Source organism: Euwallacea fornicatus, chromosome 23 (genome assembly GCF_040115645.1).
Source record: "Euwallacea fornicatus isolate EFF26 chromosome 23, ASM4011564v1, whole genome shotgun sequence".
Lineage (NCBI taxonomy): Eukaryota > Metazoa > Arthropoda > Insecta > Coleoptera > Curculionidae > Euwallacea > Euwallacea fornicatus.
The window spans coordinates 991,784-1,017,670 of record NC_089563.1 but is presented as its reverse complement, the minus strand read 5'-3'; the positions used below and the strand labels follow the sequence as shown (position 1 = coordinate 1,017,670).

At 35.2% G+C, this 25,887-nt stretch overlaps 1 protein-coding gene across 2 annotated transcripts in view; it reads right to left on the bottom strand.

Moving 5' to 3' along the window:
- LOC136346525 (uncharacterized) overlaps positions 1–25,887 on the bottom strand; it is a 224,514-nt gene that overhangs the window by 107,662 nt on the left and 90,965 nt on the right. Inside the window, exon 2 of one of the 2 annotated variants that reach the window (XM_066295745.1) lies at positions 15,146–15,212. The exons of the other annotated variant lie outside the window; for it this stretch is intronic. The gene's annotated coding sequence lies outside the window, so the exon portion shown is untranslated. The remainder of the gene's footprint in view (positions 1–15,145; positions 15,213–25,887) is intronic. 2 annotated transcript variants of the gene reach the window in all.

The following is a 25,887-nucleotide window of genomic DNA, read 5'->3' as shown; positions in this document are numbered from 1 at the left end:
GCTTTCATCGATGGACCTTGAAGATCGTCGGGAGCGCTGTTCGTTTTGAACTCCTTCTTGGTGTGCATTAAAGTCTTTGCACCGCTTGTAGATATTTTTTGCGACATAGCCGCACCACCAAAGGCGTCTTCACAGTTTTCGCGGCAGAATATTCATTCCGTAAAGAAAAATTCAATGAAAATTCTTTGCGGAGCAAAATCGGACGTACTGATAAAAATCGAAAAACTCACTTTTGTGCATTTATGACAACACGTGTAGGTCTTCAGCTACTGAATTTATCGACATGAAATTTTGCATAGATGTCCCAGCCGGTGCCACGAACTTACAAAAAAATTATTATTTTATAGTACCCGCGAAGTTTAAATGAAAAATCACTTTATTTTTTTATTATCGTAGTAAAATCGTTATATTCCGGTCATGAAATGACGCAACATTTCAACGTAGAAGCGGTGCCAGAGATCATCAGTCACTATTGTAAATAATTACGATAGTTCAGGAAAAACGCCATAATTCTCTGCTTAAAAGTTCACAAAGTAATTTGAAAGCGGTACAGGAGGAAAATTGTTTTCGCTCACCTAAAACTCGCGCTTTCCCACTCTCCTTTCACCATGTCATAAATTACGAGATGTAAGGATAATCCACAATACAATAAACTCCGGGTATCGACAAACTACTAGATAGATCCTTTAAAATGCCATTCCAAATGATTTATGTTATCTCAATGGAGCTGCTATGCAACGCGGAATCTCCACAAGTCGTTTATATCTCCGGAGAGCAGGAAGCCAGATATATCAAACACTTTGAGTTAACAATTATTTCTGGGAATTAAAATTGTTAACCAACAAATTAAATTAAAAAGGTTTCTGATTAATTCTCCCCAGAAAGGATTCTAATTAATTAGAAGCGTCATTTTTCTCTATTTACATTAGGCGTTTGAGTAGATTTTAGTTCTTCTAAATTTGCCTTCTTTATAGGAAAATGGATTCGTCTAGAACAAATAAATGTAAACCTACTCTAAACAGGGTCAACATACAGGGCGTCCTAAAAATATACTGCAAAATCTTGAGGAGGGGCGGGAACACGGATACAAGTTTTTTTTCTTAAGTACACATATGCCGGCAAATGAGCCGTTTGAGCAAAAAGAGGCAATATAGTTTTGGTCATTATAATCACTTTTTATTCATAGCAGACGTGGTTGTTTTGATAAATAAGCGATGGCTACAGTAATCGTTCAAAACGTTGAACTTTGGCTTCAATGTAAAAATTGGACCATCGGTTCATTGACGCGCGAACTCCATGAAATATTCCAAGAATGGCTTCTAGATGTATGCAACTATCCATTAGTATTGCGAAGGGATCTTCTTCGTTACGAATAGGTGTTTTATAAATCAGAGATTTCAGATAAGCCGAAAAGGAAAGAATCCAAAGTATTGAGGTCAGGAGAACGCGGAGGCCAGGCCATATGACCTCCTCTTCCAACCCTCCAATGCATATTCATTTGTCAAATAAGATATTAACGTTTCCTTTTCGTTTTTCGCGCATATGTTTACTAAAGAAAAAAGTTTGTATCGATATTCCCCACTACCCCTTAAAGTTGCTCGGTATATTTTAGGAACACCTTGTAGAGCCAAAATCACAGAGTTTATTGCTTGGCAACACGAGAGCGAATTACCATATTAGACGTATGCTAATTTCGTCTGTTTGTGGATGAAATTCAGCTATGGCATAGAGTATTATGAATGTTTGTACATATCGACACTATGATAGTCCCGATCGATATATTCAATTTGGCGCATACAAAGGTGAGAAGAAGTTATGAAATTTCATTTATTTGCTATTCAAGGTGAACGGAAAGCTCATAAATTTCGAAATCACAACTGAAATTTTTGACACCCAAACGAAAGTTGAGAGTCCCCTTGTGAACTTTTAAATACAAAATAGCTAAAGTTTGCTTCCTGATTAATGCTTAAAAGACAAATGTTCGTTTGTGTAATACTCTGCAAAATTTCAAGTTTGCAGGTGAAGATTAGAGTACTCAAAGCAGTCGGGCCTGTTCGTTCCCTGCAAACTTCTCGGTTGTAAACGTAAATTTATTATGATAATATCATCGGTTGCAAGTTCTCTTAGGCGCTCGCTTCGTCCATGGAACACAATAAGGGAAACAAAGGGAACTATTTTAAGAAAAATATGTATTTTCGATTGCACATAGCGGAAATAATATTCGCAAGCAATTTAACCGTGAGGTATAAACAGCAGGAAGGTTTATCAAAAAATATATTCAGCTCAGAGTTTCGTTATACTCTAAAAAGCACTTACAGTTGAAAGCACTCTAGAACGAAGCTCGAAGGGATTTTTATTAAAAGTTTTGCACGTGCACCACAATTTGGATGTAAATACTTAAAATGCTACGACAGAAAGCGGGTTGACAATATACTTAGCAACTTGTGGAAAAAGGAGATTTTCCATTTACGTGATTCTTTCCTAGTGATAGAGAACAAATATACAGGGTATTTCCTCAGTATTCTGAAATATTTCACGAGGTGATTGCTCAGCTCAAAATTAAAAAAAAATCATATGATGATAGGTCCGCAAACGCTTCGTCTCCAAGATACAGGGCGTTCAAAATTAATATTTGTTTCCTGTACTATGTATCGGGTTGGAGAAAAAAGAATGAATAACATTGCTGCATTAGAAAAAAAAATACAACACTATGAAAAGGAAAGGATGTTGATATAATAAAATAATTGAGTTATATTCAATAAATTGCTGAAATTGACCTCCACTGGCCATTACACATGCCTCAGCTCGTCGTCTAAAAGATTCCTGCAGTCGCCCAAGGATACCGGGGTTATCACGGATATTATTGAAACTTATAATATCCAATTTCAAAGCACATTTTCGGTGGCAATTGGAGTAGTGTATACTAGTTGCTTCAGGTGCCCTCAAAAATAGAAATCCAAAGGATTTAAGTCCGGTGGTCCCGGTGGCCAGTGCTGGGGAGATTCTCGTCCAATCTAGCGATTTGGAAACGTGTTGCCCACGTGCTCTCGAACCGGTATGGCAAAATGAGGAGGCACTCTGTCATGCATAAACTAGAAACAGAACCTTGTTTCCAATAAGACATCTTCAAGAAGTTCCGGTAACATATTCCTAAGAAATTGGTAATAGGAATCACCATTCAGTCGATGTGGAAGAAAATATACTCCCATCAACTGTTCCCCAATGTTTCCAGCTCATAAATTGACTGGAAATGATACTTGATGTTTTACTTCTGATATGACATGGCCATTTTCCTGTGTCCAAATATGATTGTTTTGCAAGTTTCTAATACCATGTCCTGAAAAATTTGCTTCATCCGAGGACAAAATTTTCGTTGGAAAATTTGGAATTTTGACATTTCTTTCAAGAAGCCACTGCAGAGGATGTAATTCTGAGGTAAAAGAGCCTGAGCACGTTGGGCATGATAAGGACATAGCAAATTTTCCTTTAGGATAATCCAAACTGTTTTCGCAATAACATGATGTTGTCGTTAGTAATTCTTCTGGTAGTAGTCCTTAGTACTTTTTCTACAGCACAAAGAACAGTTTCCTCCAATTTAGGAGTTCTAACTGAATGTGGTCTACCAGCAGTATTTTTACTTTTCACAAATGAACGAGCCGCTTGTATATGGCGATGAAGTTGTGTGAAAGTATCTGAACATGTTACATGTCTCTCTGGGTATCGTTCAGCATACAGGCGTTGTGCCTGTAAGGAATTTCCATTTGCAAGTCCATAATAAAAATGCATCTGGGTCACTTCTTCATTTGTAAAGGTCGCCATAATTACGAATTAAACAACACGAAATTATTCTGTTAAACGAAATACTTCAATTAAAATTCAAATAGAGCTTAATACTTGATCCACATTTACGGTAACTGAGAAAATTGAAATCGCTTGTTCCGTGACGGCCAGCCTCGTTATTTATTGAAATATTTTATTTTTAAATACGTTAAAATATCGACGTGTTTATTATTCGTAAAACTAATAATATCATTGATTATTTTTTCCCTAAACCGACACATAATACGAGAAAAAAATACATATAAATTTTTAACGACCTGCACCTTGAAGACGAAACGCCTGTGCACCTACGATCATACGAATTTTTTTTTATGTTTTGACCTGGCCATCACCATGTGAAATATTTTAGAGTACTTAAGAAATACCCCGTATACGTTACTGTGTTTACGGCTTGGCCTATGCATCACAATACTAATTGAAACTCATGTCAACCTACCAAAATCGCCCCTCTAAGGCATAATAACAGATCACCCAGAAATAGTCCACTGAGTATTGTGTTTGTCGCATGGCATGCACCACATCAGAGAGGGCATTTGATACCCGTACTCTTTATTAAGTGTGCTTGGTCCTAAATCAATAGGGAAGTAAATTTGTAGTTTATTTGGAACTGTCCTTTCCAAATTAAATCTTCTAGGGAAAGTAAATATCACGCGCTGAATGGCCAGTTGAGATCGGTTTGCTAATTACGTTGAACTGGTTGTGAATATACATCAGCGAAGGGACGTTCATTGTCCTTTTATTTCATAATTAATAGATTCAGGGATATTGCGGTTCCTAGAATTAAAGCAAAGTGGTCCAATCTTCTTAAGAGAATTTCAATGGAAACCGACAATGCATCGAGAGAACTTAAAGTAGGTCTGCAGCGACTCATGCATCAAGTTTAATCTTCTCGTCATTTTTAATTATCTTGCTCGAATTTGTATGTAAATGCACCCTGTCTAACCTAGATACAAAAAAATTCTGTCTGCAAGAGTATAGTAATTAAATATCATGAGAGCTTAATTTGTATACTTGATGAGAGAGAGAGAGAGAGAGAGAGAGAGAGAGAGAAATTAAACACGCAGCTCCATTCTTCAATTGCTCCTTTCCTTCATCTAGAGAACTCAAGGAAGTTTACTAGTTGCTAACGTTTCAGATTTAATGCTTTATCCAGTTTTTAGTTCTCATGCTTAAATTTGTTTGAATCTGACGAGGCTCTAATTGGTAATTTTACTAGAGGCAGAAAGAAAATGACACGAGATGCTTAAGATTTCAATTTTTCCAGTACTGCACGGAAAGGAACGTTCAACGTCCGTTTTAGTAGATTAAAAAACCCTGAAGAAAATTCTCATTGTTCACGCTTTAACTTTCAATTTCATGAACATTTTTATTCTCCTGCTCAAATATGAATCTAGGTAATCCCTTTCTAATCCATATGTATAAATATATGGAATATAGATAGAAACGTTTCAGTCTGGCGAAAAAGATTACCTTCGACGATTTCAATTTAAATTTACGAGCGTTTAATTTGGTTATTTTGTGAAAAACAGGACGTGTAATTTGCACGTTTACTCTCTATATTATGCAGTAATGGAATATTCAGTACCCTTTTGCTACATAATTACTAGATGGATAAATTTTAAATCGTAATGATCAAATCTCCTCAAAAGCGATTCAAGGGAAAATGTCGAAGCATAAAGAAAACTTGAGGAAAAGTTCTGCCTGCTCAAACTTCACATTTAAATTTGTTTTTAATTCTTATGTGCAAATCTGAATGTAGATGGTCGCTTTGGAACCTAGAGGGAAGTTATGAGAGTTTAGTTATTTTGTGAAAAACAAAAAAAAAATTAGGTATGAGGGTGTTCAAGTCTCCCTTGTCCCAATGAAATGGAATGTCATTTAAATTTTGTAATTACGACCCAATAACGTCATCCATTCATTTTGGCGACTCCATTTGGCCACAATATTATTAAGCTTCATAAATAAACATGAAAATATTCTTACTCACGGCACTGGCAAAATTTAGTTTAGCTTCGAAAATGAGAGGAATATAAACCACCGAAAATGCGCACTCGGGCACCAAATCGATAAATTCGAATAAACACAGTGTTTCAGGAAGAAAGGGCCATAGGTTGAGGGCAGATAACCAGCTAAAATGTGGTTAAATGCCGCTAATATCAGAGCCTTAGCCTGACCCTTCTTCGAGATATAAGCATTTTAGTAAATTTTGTCAAAAACCGGACTTTTTTGTCTAAACTGATTATTTTTCCTCAACTTACCATTGAAAACGCAAATATGACTATATTTTTGAAATTCACATTAAATTTGTTATAGGATAGAATAGTTCTTGTTGGTTAATCTGTTTTCTAGAATCCAACGTAGTCTCCTAAAGAATAAGAAAATATCAAATTTCCACGTATTTTGGTAATGTTTAATGGTAGCTCACGCCCAACAGATAGCTGGGCAACTCATTGTGCGAGCTGCCATTAGTAATATCAAAGAATATGGAGTTCCAGGTTTTCCTGTTCTTTAGGGGGCTAAGCTGGATTCGAAAAGACATACTTACCAACAGAAACCATTCTATTTTACAGATATTTTATTTGGATTTTAAAAGTGTCGTCATATTTGTGTTTTGAGTGGTAAGAAATGGAGAAATAGCAGATTTGGGTAAAAAAGTCGGGCTTTCTACGAAACTTACTAAAATGCCTAGATTTCAAAGACGAGTAAGGCGAAGATCCTAATTCTGGCCCCTTTTAACAACATTTTAGATGGTCTTTTCACTCTTAACCTGTGGTCTTTTCTTCCCGAGCACCCTGTATACTGTTGTGCTAGACCACTGACACACTAAGAAAAAAAAGAAATACGTGTCTACCTTTGAACTCTTTGACTTGCAGCGATTTTTCGCAGGCTTCGATTTTTACGGAATGGGAAATTCTGAAGGAAGCAGAAGCAATTGCCAATAACTTTTGTTTTATGAAAAGGCATTTCAATTTGCATTCTGTATTCTGGAACGGTGCTCTCGCTTATACAGCCTGCGACAAACTACAATACAACATTATAATAGAAATATGTAATAGAATTTCTGTTTAGACAGGCACTGAGTTGTTTATTCCCGTTTAAATTACTGTAAAACAATAAAGTTCTGCATATGAGAGGAAATGCTAATTGTTCTCTACTAGTACGAATTACTATGAACTTAGAAGTAGTCCATATAGTATGTAGTCAAAAAGGGGCTAAAATGATTATTGAGATTCAGTGACAAGCATTTTTGACCACTATTGCACAAGGGAAACGTAACAATAATTTTTCTTTCTTCATACACGTATTTTTTTTTAGTTTTTCCAACGTTTTCTAAAAAACCCCTGAAAAACTGATTCTGACTCTCTAAGGATTTTTAAAGATAGTTAGCAACAAATATTTAGAGATTTTTTAGAAAACTTTTTTTTTGAATTTAAAAAACGGTTACTTAAGCCGCTCTGTATGGCACCAACTACGAGGATCGCTTGACGAATTTTTAAGGCCTCTTGGTGAAGTTCGAAAGTTTAACAAGATTGAGAAGTTCATTAGATTCACGCATAAGATAAATGTTTGTTTCTTAGTGGGGATTCTTTAGAAGTTGCTTAAGGAAGTTCCGGTACTCAAATGAAATTTCTGAGTATCAGATTATTTGGATTCTTATTTATATTTTTGTTCTTAGAAATCGTGGAATTTCAAGTGAATCTGGGAATTTTATGGGAAAATTTTAGATATTTCGTAAAAGAGCTTGGAGATACTTTAGAAAAATTTTTTACCTCACTTCAATATTTAAGTAAAGATTTTGAAATTTTGAAAGTTGCGTATACTTTATAGGACTTTTACAAATTTTTAAAGAAAATTAAGAGGGTCATTTAACAAATTTGCCCCTTTTATTGACATTTTTGTATACCTATATATCAGTCAAAGTGTAGATAAAACCAGTTCAAGTGAACACAGGAATTGTGCAACTGACAGACGGATGGAATAAGTTTTAATATGTCTCTGACAAAGATCAGCAATGAAGTGGGCGGAGTCAATCCGGCCGGCGTCTCCACTTTGATGTTTTGATTAATATCAATCCATAGATTTTTAAAAATTCCATCTCCTTCACGAGTATGGAAATTTAAAAAACAATCGGAACACCAACCAGCGATAATAAATTAAAAAGTACGTAAATGCGCTTATTTATGTATTATTTCCACGAAATTAACCGATACCTGAAACATTCTCTACACGACAGTCGATCGGTACTGAACAATCGTTTTAAACGGTAAACAAACCTGCAGAGACCAGTGCTGTCGGCTGAGTCTTCGATTCACTAAAAATGTCATAAACAAATATCCAAATATCATTAAATTTAGATCATCATATTCGTTAATGACGTAATTAAGTTATGCCATAATGGAGAAATGTGCAATAATTTCTAAAGAAGTAAAAATTCGAAACTAATTTGACCCGTGATTAGAACTTACTGTGAGTAAAAATTCTGAAACGGTGAATGATCTGGCACTACTAGAATGCCTACGTCCACGTCTCCTCTCAACCCGCTTCGTTGGTCCTTGTCGTAAACATACTAAACCTTATGCGCTCTTTTCCACTCGCACAATTCCTGTTTGAACTGGTTTTTCCTGTATACAGGGTGAGTCGGGAGGATCGTGCCAAAGTTCAGGAGCGTGTTGTACATGAAAAATAAATGTAAAAAAACTAAAATGTTGTTATCCGATTTTCGTTTGTTTACAAGTTATAGCGTAAATAAAATTAAAACATAAAGGTTAAGCAACATTTAGACGAAACGTTTCCTGGACGTTGGATTGGTCGTGGTGGCCCTATTAGTTGGCCTCCAAGGTCTCCAGACCTCACACCACTAGACTATTGTTTGTGGGGTTGGTTTAAAACTGAAGTGTACAGAGTAAAAGTGGACACTCAAGATGCACTAATTCAACGCATTAGAAATGCTGCAGCTTCTATTAAAGAAAGACATGAAACAATCAGGAGCGCAATGAATGCTCTTCATAGACGAAGCCGAAAATGTTTAGAAGTTAATGGCAATATTTTTTAACATTTAATATGATATCCAAACGTTAATTTATGGAATTTTTTATGAAATTTATAAATTTTTTTAATTTTATTTACGCTATAACTTGTAAACAAATGAAAATCGGATAACAACATTTGAGTTTTTTTTACATTTATTTTTCATGTACAACACGCTCCTGAACTTTGGCACGATCCTCCCGACTTACTCTGTATATATTTATTTTTATTGGCCGATATATTTTTTTACACTCGAATGAAAAAAGTTTTTGATATAAAGTATCATTTGAATCAATCAAAGAATAATCGAATAGTATTAAGTTTGGCATTGGAACTTTGCCATGAGACCACCACCAACTTCATCTTCTGAACATTTAACAATAATAAATTTTCTCCAAACCAGGCGGTTGGTGTTGAGGTATCCGCAAGAAGACAGTCGTTTTCGGCGATCTCTGAAAGGCATTCTACTACGTTTCGATGTCAATTTTTCCGGACCATTTGTGCAAATAGCAGATTCACTCATGATTTGACCTTGGTTGAAGCTTGAACAACAGTAAAGCCAAAAGTGCCTTATCTTCATTGAAAAGCCTAATGCGTCACGGAGCGGAAGTAATAGAGTTCTTGAGCACCAGCATAGATTGTTGCTTCTCATAGAGGCCTACGGTTCACCAACTATCTGGTAAGCTCCAGTGTTGTTTTTCTATTGCGTAGATTGTTCGTTTGGGTGCTTCTGGCAGGCACCCGAACATCTTATTCTGATGAATTATATTAGCATATAAATTACAGTATACTGTTCTGGGGTAGCTAGAGTGAGTAATTCCAGATCCAAAAGCTCGCAGTTAGGGTCATCTTGGGGTTGGCGTATGGAGAGTCATATTGTTTGCATTGTCGGGCTCTAGGGATGCTCACTGTGGCTTAGTTGTTGGTATTCAGGAGGGGCCTTCTATATATCAAAGGAGCAGGAGAATAACCTAAGTAGGTGTAAGAGTGCTTATGTTTACAACACTCAAGAGGGCAATAACATCGTTACACTCCGACACAGACTCTCATTGTCTTGTAAGAGCTAATGAGGATTCAATCTGTGTTAAGCATCTACAAATTTAGAAATTCTGCCAAATAATCATTTTTAGATGTTCAATAGAAATCGTTTAAATCATCTACGCATTTTTTAAGTATCCAATTCCTCTAACAAAAGTGTTTTTGCCATTAGCAATAAATCTTCCAGGCTACTCGCCCTACATAAAAAGCGACGAAACAAAGAGTTTTAACCTCGGTGTCACCTGCAATAGTTTTTCCGAGGAAAATAAACGGCCCTATTCTTAGCAAAGCAACGTTTTTCCCTTAATATACTGGTCTTAAGATCTCGGAAAACGTGAAAATTTATTTGTTGTTTACAACCCAGACCTGCCCCACAAGATTAGCAAAATGCAGAATAGTCTTATTGTGTCTGTCTTAAGAATGTCACGTGCAAAGATAAAGTGGATTTTGTGTTAGTCACGGAATTATTATTATGCAGCTGAAAAATATGAGGGTAATACTTATTTACCCCTTGTTGAACCACGCAGTGCACACCGTTATAGAATTTCACAATTTAGAACTTAAATAAGAAATAAAACCATGACGTCCCATTCTATTTGTGTACTTTACTATTCTCTTTATTATGCCCCTTGTGTGGAGCAGCCTGAAATTGTATATTAAAGAGAATCCATTTTCCGCTGTCATCTTTTCCCAAATGCAGAAGCTCCTTTATGCTTTCGTGCCATTTACACATTACGCCTTCCTAATATTACAATAGTAAAATAAATGATTTGCCACGTTTCTCCTTTTATTTCTGGAAAAAAAATGAGGTGCATTATTCATGCCATCCTCAATGGCCCTACTTTATAGGCGGTTCCTTGTGATAGCAAATAAGGATTATTTTGATATATGAATATTTGAAGAAATGTTTTCGAGGGTTTTAAAAGAAATGATTTAGGGTTTTACTAGACGCTAGAATGAAACTCTTAAATTATTGGGAAAGGTGATAAACTATCCTAAGATGAAATGGGATCAGTTTAGGGGATGAAAGCGGTTTATCTGGGTAAGGACACCCCTTTGCTTTTGGTCCAAATCTAATGAACCAAAAACGAATTCAGTCAGTCATTAAAAGGTTTTGTTGGGACACAATGAAATTCCATAAATTATTTTTGTTTCATTAATCACCGACATAGAATAGAATTGCTTTTTCAAGGATATTATACTAGTTTTTAGTGAAGATGTAAAAAGTTGAAGCTGACTCGTGTAACTTGGAAAAAAAATAAATCCGGTAGATCAAAAGGGATCTAAACAATACAATTAATTTCCAGGATTTGAAAGCTGAGGCGGAAAATTCTATCACTTCCGGTTGCCTTCCACGTTCTTTCCACTTATCCCTCATTCTGATGTTTTATTGCATTTTTTATTTGTCGGATCGTACCGATTGGGATTTTTTCCTAAATCCAAGAAATTAGGAAGTGTCAAAGAAGATGAAAGCCGACATTTATTACCATTCCATAATATAAACTGGTTAAATTAAATTCTGTATCGCAGATATTTGTCTTTTACCTGTGGCAGCCAGGGTTTGGAAAAACCCACTCATAAGTTACTCACGAGTTTGAGTTTTAAAAGCGGTTATTTATTTTTGATTCATGCTCACGAGTTATCCACGATACTCATTTAATTTAGACTCACGCCCGTGAGTGAGTTGTTTTCAAATAACTCATGTGTTGATTTTATAACTAGTACAGTATATTCATGACTCATATTGCAAGTAAGATGCTAACGTTGGAAATTGAAAACAACAAAAATTTAAATGTTTATAAAAAATAAAAGAAGGAAAAATCTTTAAGGTTTTTTTTTAATATTTATCATATAAGTTATTATAAAATACTACGTAAATAAAAAAAATGGCGGTCAGTGAGTCACGCGCGAACTGCCAATGGGTAGCTCATGAATGAGTCTTTCCGAACCTTGGCTTAAACGATTCGTTCCGAGCATGTTGAATTTTATAAAAAAATCATGAATCCGAAAGTAACTCGCAAATAGTATTTCATAACTCACGAGTGAATTTTTCCGAATCCCAGTAGAAACATCTCTTCGGCATATGAAAGCCAATATTTTATGGCATAATTTCCTTAATTTCCGGTTCATTGCCTGGCAATACTCGCAGCCTCTCTGCGGGAAAAATACTCTTTTCCCGACAAACGTCGCGACACGTCTCAAATTTGTTAAACACCAAACGTTCATTCAACTTTTTGCTCCCTTACTACGATCCGGAAGTATCGATTTCACATCCGCCCTAGTAATTTTTCTTGATTTACGACCCTGTTATAGATGCGAGATGTATCCATTATCGAAACTTTCCAAAAAGGAATTAGATTATAGATATCATGGAAAACGTAGTAATCAAGAAAAGTTCAGGACTGCAAACAACATTGCGGCTATTTTAGTTTCAACAGTTGAACCTATTCACAGAGAGTTCGGTTGATAATCTTGATATTTACATAATATGTACTATATCTTATGGAGACATGACTGATTTTAATATACACTCTCGTAAGTCGAAATTATGACTTTAAATAAATTTATAACGAGGAGATTCCAAGAAACGATCCGAACAACCGTAAAGCATCTGTTATTGTCGCGGATGTCGAGAGACTTATAAGTGCCTGCTTCAAGTGTCACGTTTTCAAATTGCCTCGTAAAAATTGAATTACTTTCCATAAAACAAAAGTTATTGCTCAATTCGATTTCAATTTCAGTCCGTTTCCGAAATCTTTGCGTCGATTTTGCATAAATGTTCGTTTTTATGTACAATTGGAAGTCGAGGTTTAGGCCAGATATAGACTTAATACGCTAGGCCAGAATGTTCAAATTTAAAGTTTTTAAATTATTTGAAAATTCAGCTGAGTAAATTGGGAGCTTAAAGCTCTGAAAATCTGAATATTGTTAATAGAAAATTTCTTAAAAAAACAAAAGCACAATTTTTCTTGCTAACTTCGGTCAAAATATTGCTCCATAGTTTTATTCAATTCATTTAATTGCCATTCTCCTTGCACTGCTCCAATCGACTTCAGAAAATAAAAAGCCAATAGGTCCCAGGTACACGGGTTCAAGTGGAAATAGAGTACCTTTCTTGGTGCTATGCACATGGAGTTTTAGTGAGGGCTAGCAAAAGACAATTAGGCAATTAGTAAGTGCAAGGTACATAAGCTGCAGTTTCGCCTTCCATTATCAACGATCGGCTAAAATCGTTAACTCACGAGCAGTACGCGTTGAGTCGAGGATGGATATAGTTCTACGCGTTTTTGGAGGACGCAAATTACGCGCATACTTGAAAATGCGCGTAAACTGCACTCTTCAAGAACAAATTCCATGATAAATTTTAATGTCGCTTTACCTCTACAAACACCTCGATAGAAATTATATTTCAGAGCGCATCAATTGAAAAACAACTTCTTTTTGTGATACAATACGTTTTCACGTCTTCGGGCGAAGCTGATGCTTGGAAGTCAAAGATTCTAATCGAACGTTGACAATGGAAGAGGAAACTGTACTCTGTCTTCCTTGCACTTACTAATTGCCTAACTGTCTTTTACTTGCCCTCACTAAAATTCCATGTGCATAGCACCAAAAAAGGTAAGATATAAGGACTGTGCAAGTGGGAGAAGGATCGCAGAAGATTTAATATGCCTTCGACAAAGACCAGTGAAGTGAGATGAGAGGCTGGCGACGGAAGTGGGCGGAGTCAGTTTAGTATTTTAGAATTTTTACTAATGCAAGTTCTAATAATGAATCAATTGTTTTTATATTTTATTTATTTACTTTGCTATTTTTTTCGCCGTGTTATAAATTAATTAGTCGCATAAAAAACTGGCTACTGATTGTTTATTATTGAATACTACGGTTCTTCTTTATATTTTTATGATTAACTTGCACTTGTAATAATTACCATAAATTATCCATCTTAATTGAATCTAAGCTTGAAGTTTGAACTTCCTTCAAGTTGTTACGGATTCTTAAAGTCAAAGTACGTGGCATTGTAAATTTTTTCCATTCGAGACCTTTTAAGAGGAATTATAGCTCCTCCAGAGGTATCATGATTCAGTTTTCCTTTACTCCGAGTTCATTTCTGGATAAGTCAGGAGAATTCTGGATGCTTATTCTTCTGTCAAATCTGCTGTTTGAACTTTTACGGAGAGAAGGGCCATATCTAGAACAGGGCGTCTATGGTGGATCTATAAACCTCGATCTTAATGTTTGTGTCTCTCTCCTTCTCCGGCTTGTCACATATTTAACTATGGCTATTTGAAGGCCCTCTAACTAATTTAAAGTCGAGACAACGTAGAGTTATCACCTCGTCGTATTTTTAAATCTTTATAGGGAGGACTATATCTAGAAATAAACATTTGTGATTTCCTCTTCAGTAGTTTCAGTGTATCCTTAAGATTTAGAGGCTAAACATAAAATTCAACGTTTGCTGACAAGGATAGCATGATCTGAAATTCTCTAGAGAAAGACCTATTCGCATCTAGCCCCATACAACGGGTTTAGGTCTCTATGAAGAAATTTTTAGAGCAGTACTTAAATGCTTCATAGAGATTCCATCATTATTTTAGCATCTTAAACTGTGTTAGCAATATGGTCAGATCTGTAGAAATTTATTTTAATCCAAACATCATTTTCCTAGATCGTTCGTTAAATGATTCAGTTAAAGAGCTAGAGCAAATGACCTGCAAATGCTTAATAACTAAGATCAATAGTTTCACGAGTTGAAGAAATATGGGTGGTTATCTTAGGTTACAAAGTCTTTTCTTCTTCATGAATGAAACATAATTGTTTATTTTAAATTACTCGAAGAAAATCCATTGCATTTTAATGAATTTCCCGACTTTCCCTCACCAGGAAGCGTAATTATCATTTTGAGAGCGAAATCGGATTGCCAAAATCTCATTTCCGTAGCTAGAAAAGTTTCCACGAAGTTTCTCAAAGAGCTTCTGTCGGTTAAGTACGTCAGTCGAAGAGTAGGGCCTCCGTGCTATTTCGTATATTGTAAGGAGGCTGCTTATTTTCGGCTTTCAGGATCGATTTAAGTAAGAATTAAGTTCAATATCGAGAAGAATTATAAATGTAAAATTGATGGAAAAAGATTTCAAACTGACAACGTGGCTCTAGTCTTTTGTTAGAATGATGGATAAATTGACTGGATGCCGCCACTCCAACTGTAATTTTATTGGACAGTGGAAAAGCACATACTTACTTTATGAAGTATATTTAACGTCCTGGTAACAATTTTGGATAGACATCGTGGTGCCAGAGGGTACTAGCTGCAACAAAGATATTAAATTTGAAATAATGTCTTTTTAATGTTCGAAATATCAAATGATGGATGAGTTGTTTTAAGGACATCGCGAGCATTGATAAGAGTTAAAGCAAAAGTCAACCACATTCGATCGAATTTGAACCAGCGACTACCAGTTTTCTAGGTTGACTGAGGTACGAAATTACGGTGGTTCGTTCGGTTTGTTAGGGTATCCTTCCTCAATATTTTTTAAATGTTTTGGTTGACTGATATAAAATGCTAACAAGTAAGGGATCGCATTCACGGCCAGAGTTTGTCAGGTCCCAATTTTATATCTAACTTCAGATCGTCGATTTACCGAGCGTCGAGAATAGAAACCCCAATTTCCGGTGTCAAGCCAATTTTCATGTTACAAATAAGGGTTTTTAAAGATTGTTAAAGGTCCAAGTAAAACTGAGCTACAAAGGCATTTCTAGGATCACCACAAGGTAAGCCTATCGGGTTAACATTTCTCGATAAGTTTAAGATTATTTGTAGGGAGTAGATGTTAGCAAAGGTTTTTGTTGAGTTTGGTTGAAATACTAGGGCGGAAAAAAACGATGGTCGAATGAATCCGATGTACAATTGTATCTCGGTTGATGAAGTGAATCCCCAGAAAGTTGGTGGTGGCTAGTCCAAGTACACCCAAGGCGGCGGACTTTTTTTTAATACTTTTCATCATTTTCTCTTATGCCATTATTAATTTACACCTTATTTCATTCTTCTGATGTCAAAACATTTTTTAAAATAATATAACAATTGATACCAGATACTTGGGTGTCGATTCTCGACTCCAGGTGAAATCAATATATTTGACGGTCTGGAGTGTGGCAAAAAATGGAACCCAAATATCTTTGGTGGTCCAAGTTGTCACTTTCTGTTCACATTTTTTCACCAACACCTTATAGCTATGGCGAAAGGGTACCCCAATGGGAGGAAGAAAGCACCAAGTTTTTTTTAGCTTAATGGAAGGTAGAGCGATAGTCTGGAGAGCTGGTGGTCGCTAGTACAAATTCAGCTGAATATGCTGATTCGTACGTGACAAATGAAATATTTAATAAAGTGTGTTTTCTTGATGTTTTAACGTATCATTAGAAATAAATTACCGGACACGTAGTTCTGCAACTACCGTTATTTCACTAACTAATGTCCGAACTAGGAGCGATTATTCAGCGTTTGGTTAATAGGTGTTTTGCTAATGTTTCCTAATTCGGTTTCATTGCGAAATTCCCGAATTCAATTAAATGTCCCCTGCCTACCTCTCATGAATAATTCTAGTGTCCCCGTGGAACGTTCCTGGTTAATATAAATGAACCTGCGGTTATGGTGCAGTTATTAGAGTCAGGTTAAATGACAATTCTAATATGGGTTGAAGACATGCATTTGCATGTCCTAGAAGGAACGTTCCGTCAAGATTTCCTCCCGAAATAGAACGATTTATTCCCAGCTTTTTCCATTTCCCCTGACAGTTGATTCAGATAATATCTGTGACCTCAATGATATCTCGTATATCAGCTAAAACCATGGTGTCAGGGAAATATGAGTGGTGTCCGTTGAGAAAAAACGGGAGACATCTGGATAAACAAGGGCGAGTTTATAACTAATCGTCTATGATTTATCAATAGGAGTTATTCCCTTATTTCTATATAGTAGATATATCTATAAAGAAAGGAAATAACTCGTGAGAATTTGGATCAAATTACGTGTCGTTTGACGTGCTCGTCGAAAGTGACTCATTTTGCCAAGTTTCGTTACTTGCAAAGTCAATGGAACAGCGCAATTTTTTTTTAACTGTCCAACGAAAGAACGTCTCTAAGCAATTCGGCGCATTCGGAACTCTGGACTGTCCAACATTCTCATTACCACTAATAGCTTTTGTCGACTGATGACTCTTCGTCAGCTTTGAACAAAAGCTCATTTGCAACTACTTGCAGTTTAATGTTTGGGAGTTGGATAAAATTAATTAGGGGGGGTGCTTGGAAACGTGCCACGTAAGAAGAATGTATTAACCTGAAAACTCAAGCTACACTATTCGTTAAGCATTCAACTTCTAAGCTTTCTTGGATGTTTCTCAAACTGATAAATGGCCTTCAATTTGTGCATCTAAAATGTCTTTATATGATCCCAACCTAAAGTCTTCCAAGCGAAATACCTTTTGTGCGGCCAATTTCTTTCTCGCCAGCGCAATACTTCTTGACGTTTCGTTGCCTCTATGCAACGAATACGATCTTCCGACAATTTGATATATTGGACGAAAATTGTTTCGATGATATAGTTGGAAACTTTCGGGGTTTTAGCCTGAATGACAGCCCTTAAAATTAAATGTTTTGATCTACGAGGATAGTTCAGGGGGTACTCGACCCCATATATAGATGGCGATTTTTTTGTTAAAATTTTGCCTATATTATAAAAATCTAATCTCAAAAAGTTTATGTCTAAAGTTTGAGGGTATTATGTTGATCTATGTTGGTTTTGGAGCCATTTTTAGAGATGTCGTGAACATGGAAAAAATTGATCATCGATATGTGATTCAGTAGTTCCATTTGAAAGATCCAGTTCAGTTCCAGATCAAGTCTAAGTCAAGAGTTAGATTCTACTTTGGGAGAATCCGGACCTTCTTTAACAACTGTCAAATATCGGGTGGCAGAGCTCAAACGTGGCCTCAGCAGCTGTCAAAACGAACCCCGCAGTGGTCGACCCAACGACACTTCAGATCTGACCCTTCCAGAAATTCTGGGGAAAATCCACAAAATTGTACTGTAAAATAGGCACTTCAAAAAGTACTGTACATTGCATTTTGACTGAATAATTGGATTTGAGAAATCCATGCTGATGAAGATGAACAGAAAAAGTGGAGTGAGGATGACTCACGAGAGTGCTTGGCAAAGCTTCGCCGCAATAATGCTGAGTTTTGCGTCGATTGATAACGTGGATGGAACATGCGTCCATTATTTCACATCTAAGATGAAAGAGCAGTCAAAATAATGGACACAAAGATTGAAATCGGAGAAAACCGTTCCATCTGCAGAAAAGGTGATGACGTCAGCTTTTTAGGAGGCTCGGGGGATAATTTTTGTAGACTATCTCTCTAAAGGAAAGACAACAAAGAGAAAATATTGTGCGAATGTAGAGCAGCGTTCGAGTGAGAAAATTAGGAAAAGTCACCGCATATGGCGTGTAAAAAAAATCTATTTTTCATCAAAACGACGCATCAGTTCACACTTCCGTCATCGCGATTGCCAAAATCAAACGCCTTGACTTCGAACATTCTCCTCAGCCACCGTATTTGCCAGATTTAGTCTCCTCAGATTATTTTTCATTTCCAAACTTGAAAAAATCGCTGGGTGGAAAGACATTTACCAATAGTGAAGAACTGTAGTCTGAAGTTGATGCCTATTTTGAAACAGTCGAAACTTCTTAATATAAACAGAGTATAGAAGACCGCACGGAAAAACATGTCAATCTCAAAGAGACTATGTTGAGAAATAATGAAATATTTTCCGAAATTATTTTTTCTTTAAATGTTAGATCAGGTAGTTCCAAGAGTAATCTCGTATATTCTACTTGAAAACTGGGAAAATAATTCAAATCTCCGGCTTTTTAGTTTTGATATAGATATATTTTTCATGGGATACCCTGTATATTATTAATTTATTTTTTATGGTTCGCCAATTCTAATAATCTAAGATTTGACATATTTCGGTAATTAATTCTAAAAAAGATTAAAAATACATTTCTTCCGTAAGAAACAATGCGTTACAGAAAGATATATTCCCGTGAGATTTGGAAGAGGCAATCTCGAAGACAGTCTTGTGTTACCACATTCCTTCTACTTCAAATTATAGCAGACCTTAAATCATTGGATTCAGTTAAAAGACACATATCGAACCAATAATATACTGGGTGATTCAAGAAGGTCCTTATAACTTTTTTGTTTTTAAACTTAGAAAGTTGAAATTTGTAGAGAAGCTATATGACAATAGAGCCGATTCATTGGCATTAATGGCGTTTATCTAGATTTTTAAATGTAATGCCCAAAAAATTTTTCTTTTTTTGGAATCTAGAGGTCATTTTTAGTATATAAATATGCCATATTAAACAACATATTTTTTTGTGGTTTTTTCATAGCGAGCTACGCCACTGATTTTTGATTTGATTTCTTTGTCTTCACTGATAATAAATTTTGCTCCTTCATTAGCATTTCCCGTTTTCATTTTATTCACTAATTTTTTAAAATAGTGACCGTCTGGATGGTTTCTAAGTTGACACCTTTGACGACATTTTCCAAATACTAGCAGTATATCGATTTTTTCATTTTTAGTATAATTTTGCATTTTTTTATAATTTATCTCAGTCGCGTTTTTACCACTGCGCACAATTTCTACAAGTAGAAATATTTTATTCTGTCATTTGGAAGATGACCACGACCTACTCCTCGACCAACATATTTCATTCGAAATTTCATTGTTTTTAATGATTTAACGGTTTATTTCTAAATGAACATACATTGCGTTTGGTATCAAAAAATTCAAGAAAAAATAGTCTTTTAAAAAATTGCAATGAGCCACTGTGTTGCCATTTGAAAAACGGAAGTTTAAGTCAATTTCGGTTGAACCGGAAGTGCTAGATAAACGCCATTAATATCAACCACTTGGCGCTATTCTCATGTAGCCTTCCTTCACATCTCAACTTTCTAAGTTTAAAAACAAAAAGATATAAAGACAAACCACCTTCTTGAATCATCCGGTATAGGGTGCCCAGTTTGAAAAAACCAACCTGTATATCTGACATCAAAAATCGTTATTAATAGATGCATTTTGAATACACTGCTGAATTGTAAAACGACATTTCTAAAACATCCCCATTTAATCTTTTACTGTAACTTCATAATACCCGAGATATAAAAATGACGCCATGTGTAAATGGAAAAATTTTAAAAACAGCCTGTAAATCGAAAACGTAATAAGTTCACCATGAAATAATCACACAAAGAAACGTGCAGCAAGATTTCAGCTATCTACGTGTGTTACCATTGTGCTTACGCCCTATAATCTCTTCCAAAATGCGTCATCCTGTACTTTGCATACTCATGAAAAAAGTCTTATTCCTTAAGAAATTTTATTTTCAGTTTGTTAGTTATGCTGACTCTTTTTTAAGTCATTATTGACATATATGCGCTATAATTAGCGAGAACTGCGATCGTAACTCTATCGAGACGAAAGTTAGAGTAAAAACTGACGAGCTAACTTGCAAGTTCTTGTCTATACACGCAAATTAAGACATAAAATATACCTTTTTTGCCTTTATTCTATTTGTGCCAACCATCACCGACACCAATTTGAGAAGACAACAGATCTCCTCGGTCTAGGCATGAAAATATTCAATATACAGGGTGAGTCGGGAGGATCGTGCCAAAGTTCAGGAGTGTGTTGTACATGAAAAATAAATGTAAAAAAACTCAAATGTTGTTATCCGATTTCCGTTTGTTTACAAGTTATAGCGTAAATAAATTTTTTTAACTAGGATTCTATTTACCATAAACGTACCTTTCCTGGACGTTGGATTGGTCGTGGTGGCCCTATTAGTTGGCCTCCAAGGTCTCCAGACCTCACACCACTAGACTATTGTTTGTGGAGTTGGTTTAAAATTGAAGTGTACAGAGTAAAAGTGGACACTCGAGATGCACTAATTCAACGCATTAGAAAATGCTGCAGCTTCTATTAAAGAAAGACATGAAACAATCAGGAGCGCAACGAATGCTCTTCATACACGAAGCCGAAAATGTTTAGAAGTTAATGGCGATATTTTTGAACATTTACTATGATGTCCAAACGTTAATTTATGGAATTTCTTATGAAATTTATAATTTTTTTAAATTTTATGTTTTAATTTTATTTACGCTATAACTTGTAAACAAACGAAAATCGGATACAACATTTGAGTTTTTTTACATTTATTTTTCATGTACAACACGCTCCTGAACTTTGGCACGATCCTCCCGACTCACCCTGTATATGAAAGTTAGCTTTTCAATTTGCAAGTTAAATTTTTTCGAGAGGCTAGTTATGCCATCATATCATATAAAAACGCTGACATCTTTGGTGTCTTTTTTTCCGTTTTTTTTTGCTTTATACTACTGTTTTTGTACGCATTAAAAACATCTTTCTTTTTGAATAATTGCTGGAGCGAAGGCCAAAGGACAAACCCTTTATAGTGCTAAAGTAGCTCATTATCTTTGGTTGTTATTTTTAGGCCTTTCAAAACCGACTAATTACCGCATTCTAAAAGAGTTATTGCCTTGTGAAAAGAGGAAGTCCCCATTTGCAGATATCGTGGCGAAAGACCAGGGTTTATTAAAAGAATCATTGATGATGAAAATTTGAATTTTAGACGGTACCTGTACACAGGTACCGTCTAAAAAATGAAATTCTTGCTTTTAATAAAATTTTGTACAGTAACCGATGTGGAAAACATTTTTGTATAAAATAAACGAATATAATCATTCACGAAACCTAAAGAAAAAAATTACATTTGGAAATGTTTTTGTGAAAGTGCGAAATAGAGTGTTTGCGGGAAAAAAGAAATGGGATTGTCTGGTTTGTCTTGCAAGACAAAGAGGGTTCAGAATTGTCCAGTTGTGATGGTTGTTTCTCCAATTTTCCCGCATTTTTAATAATTTCAGATATCCGTATACAGAGTGTATAATATCATCGTGAATATATTTCAGGGAGCGATAGCATTCTGCAATATAATAAACAAATGCCAATAATTCCATAGTTAAACCCGTATCATTTTCTACATATAGGGTGGCAAAATCTCACATTTTTTCTCTTTGTTTTTATAATTTTGTTTTCGTTTTGATTAATTTTTATTTTAAGAAATTTATCTGAACCTTACGAATTGCCTCAAATAGGTGATCACTAATTATTTTTTCTTCTTATTTAAAGAACTAAAATTTGGTATCAGAATTCATACATGGTGAAAAATCCCCAAAAATATATAAAGCATAAAATAGTACATCATCTGAACAAATATAACACCCTGTATGTGGCTGCCGACGATTGGCAAATTTTGTTATAGAGGGTCTAAAAGAAAATACATGTACGAAATTTCAATAATTTAACTCTAGACATAGGTGGGAAAAATGCAAAATATGAGAAAAAAATATGAAACTTTGCCACCCTGTCTATCAAAAATAGTGCATTCTTGACAATGAGGTCTATTAACATTTTTTTATTATTTTTTTAGGTACTGTCGCCCCTAGAAATATTTTAATAATAATATGTTACATGATGATGAAACGTTAACTTTTTTGATGATATTGAGAATGACCCTCTCACACAACATGATGATCTTCATTTTCTCAATAACTATAATTTTATTTATCAACATATCCGTTTCAATAAAACGTGCATTCATTAATAAGAGAAACGTTTTTAGAATGTCTTTTTATTTTTCTGAATCATTTCGTTACAACACTAAATTCGTCGATTAGAATGACCATCATCTAGTTCTTGAAGCATATGTATTTTGTAAGGAAAAAAATTGATTGATTTTAAAAGTTTCCGACCCGATTCATGAGAAGCCCCTGTTAATTCCGAAATGATACGAAGCGACGCTGTTGGACACGTTATGATTTGATCCAAAGACTCAATTTGAGCTATTTTATTCAACGTTCTGTGTCGCCTTGCCTTAATATTTAGTGCTGATCCAGTAGCTTCAAGTTTCGACACAAAAAGTTGAATGTAAATATCACAGATTTGTTTCTCTCGGTATTTTGCATTAAACGCTGTAGCTGTCCATAAGACACAATGGTTTTGCTGGCGGAATAATAAATTTTTCAACTCGTTCAGCAATTGTGTACACCATTTTCACAAATTATTTTCAACGCATAACTTGTATCAAAACAATATTCCTATCAATATTAATACTCAAAGTAGCAATAAATAAGTTAAATTGTACTAAAAATTTCATTTTGGCCATGAAAGATAAGAGAAAAAATACAAAAATCTTGTTTTGATAAAAGATTTTGAACAGTTTTTGTAAACCTTTTAATATGATATTTCCGTATTAAAAATGCTGCAATTTCGTAAAAATTGAGTTTTTTTCTTCAAAACGCTTTTTTTTTAACTCGAATTACAAAGACCTTAAAAATAAGGTATCACGTGACAAGTGTTGCAATTTAAAATTTTATACTCGGGGTAGCCACCCTCCTTAGGGGTACACTTAGAAACTTCTAACTACTATTAAACTGGTTTCCCCCCCATTCGGCCGAAACGATTTTTGAATGGATTTTTAAAAAAATCAATCTTTGCAGTTATAGGCAATCCAAAATTGCTAAATTGGCACATTGTGTTCTCTGTAAATAAGTGACTAGTAAAAATTCGCAATGAGCCTTCCGGAGATACCTATGGGGGGCTAAATTTTTTGGATACGTAAATATACGTATGGGACGTTGTGCTGCGTTAAGCCGTTCCTTGTGATTCTAGCATAAAGGCCAAATATTTCATGGAAAAATTTGTTGACTTCTTCAACCAGCCTCGGGCTGGTGATCAAATCATTTTTAACTCAGACGATCGAATGTATTTTTCATCAGGGCAGATGTCAGTTTCGTTGTATAAGTAAGGTACAATAATGCAGTTTGCAAAATTTTCGCAATGTCATTGAAATGAAATTATTGTGCTGTTGAACGCCCCCCACCCTCCATTTCATTTATTAACCAACATTAATGTAAATTTGCAATTCGATCTCAAAATCGCATTTATACACGCATTATGCATGTATGGGCTATAGAATAATTAGAAACCCATTAACTATAAAACAAATAAATTCATTTTGTCGACTGTACTGGGGAAATTTATCAAAATGAGCAACACTAATTGGTTAAATCAAAATGTTTAATGCCAGCATTGGAAATGAGTTAAAAATACCAACTAACAATACCCACCAAATTAGTCTTCTCAGAAGCATTGTTTCCCAACTCTTTTGTAACAACATCGTGTTTCTTACATCTCCGACGTGGCTTGTAATTCATCGAAGTTATTTACCATCCGTAGAATGGGAAGTACCTCCATTCGAAATTGTGTGAATAATTTAACTAAACAGACAATTTAAATCCGAGCTAGAGCTACAATTTTGCATTGTTTGCCATCTTCGGGAAACCCACTCATATTATGCTGATTAGGTAGTCGTCGTATGTAGTGTATGTTTGTTCAAAATTTATAGGAAAATTATAAAACAGGATAGGGACATTATGGAATGCGTTATTTAAGTACGTGGCCGATCTTCAAGGGGTAATTCTGCGAGTGGTTCTAAAACGAAAAGTTTGTATAAACATAGGCCCGGTAATGCTTGATTTTCAAGAAACAGAGCGTCAAACTTTTTTTTTAATCGTTATATATTAATTTGAAAAAAAAAAACAAATAACACGAGGGCGTATATACAGTGTGACCCATTTGTTTTGGGGCCAGTCTGTAAAAAGTTTATTGATTGTGCGGTTTAGCCCGGACTTTTTTTTTAATTATAGAGCTTGATAAACTGCTCATTTTCAGCGAAAATGGTCCGACTGATATAAAATTCAAGGCCTACTGTGACAGTTTCTAGGAGCTAAATTTTAATAAATCATATTAGCGATTTTTTAAGAAAAAATCTGTGCACGCCACTAGATTGACCACCCCTCAAAACGGTCTTGTACAAAATTTAAATGAAAAATTTTGAGTAATAACGATTTTGTAGGAGAATCAAAAATGCCCCCTCGGTACTTATTTATTTTCAATAATTCATAGTGCGCTATGGAGAACAAGCGAAGTGTTTAACTGTCAAACAAACGCAACAAACATCAACATCGATATCAGAACTTGTTCGTGCTTAAAACAAATTAAATTATTAATCATGACAATAATGGAAAATTTAAGTGTAACAGAACAAACAGAAATTGTTCGTATTGTTGGCGTCAACGTGCGCTCGGCAGCAGAACCTGCGGCAGACTGCAGAATTCAACATCAGACATCCAGATAGACCGGTAAGTCGAAGTACTGCGCAACGCATACGGAACATTTTCGATGAAACTGGATCGGTTTCCAAAAATTTGCTTAAAACGAGGCAAAATGGGCTTTGTAGACTTTTTCTAAATAACAACCAAATTTTGCAATATTTTAACGACAATCCCCGAAACAATGTTAGAATGGCTGGTTTGGACCTTAACATATCCAGAAAAAGTATAAGACGATGCCTGAGACAAAGCAAAATAAAAGCTTTTAAGCCAAAACTTTTCCATACGTTGGAACCAGGAGATAAAGAAAACAGATTAGAATTTTGCTATTGGCTGCAAGAAGAATACCTAAACAATGGTAACTTTTTAAACGAGATTTTGTTCACCGACGAAGCGACCTTTACCACAAATGGGGTGGTTTCGAGTTCAAATTGCCGTAACTCGTCAGCTAAAAATCCAGAATTCATCATAAATGTAAGAAGACAATATTCTCAAAAAATTAACGTTTGGTGTGGAATACCATGCGACAGAATAATTGGTCCCTTTTTCTTTGACGGTAATTTGAATGCCGTTGGGCTTCTAAATTTTTTTGAAAATGAGTTTAGGAACGCATTAGATTATTTACCATGAAGATACCGCCGTAATTTAAAGTTACAGTTAGATGGTAGTC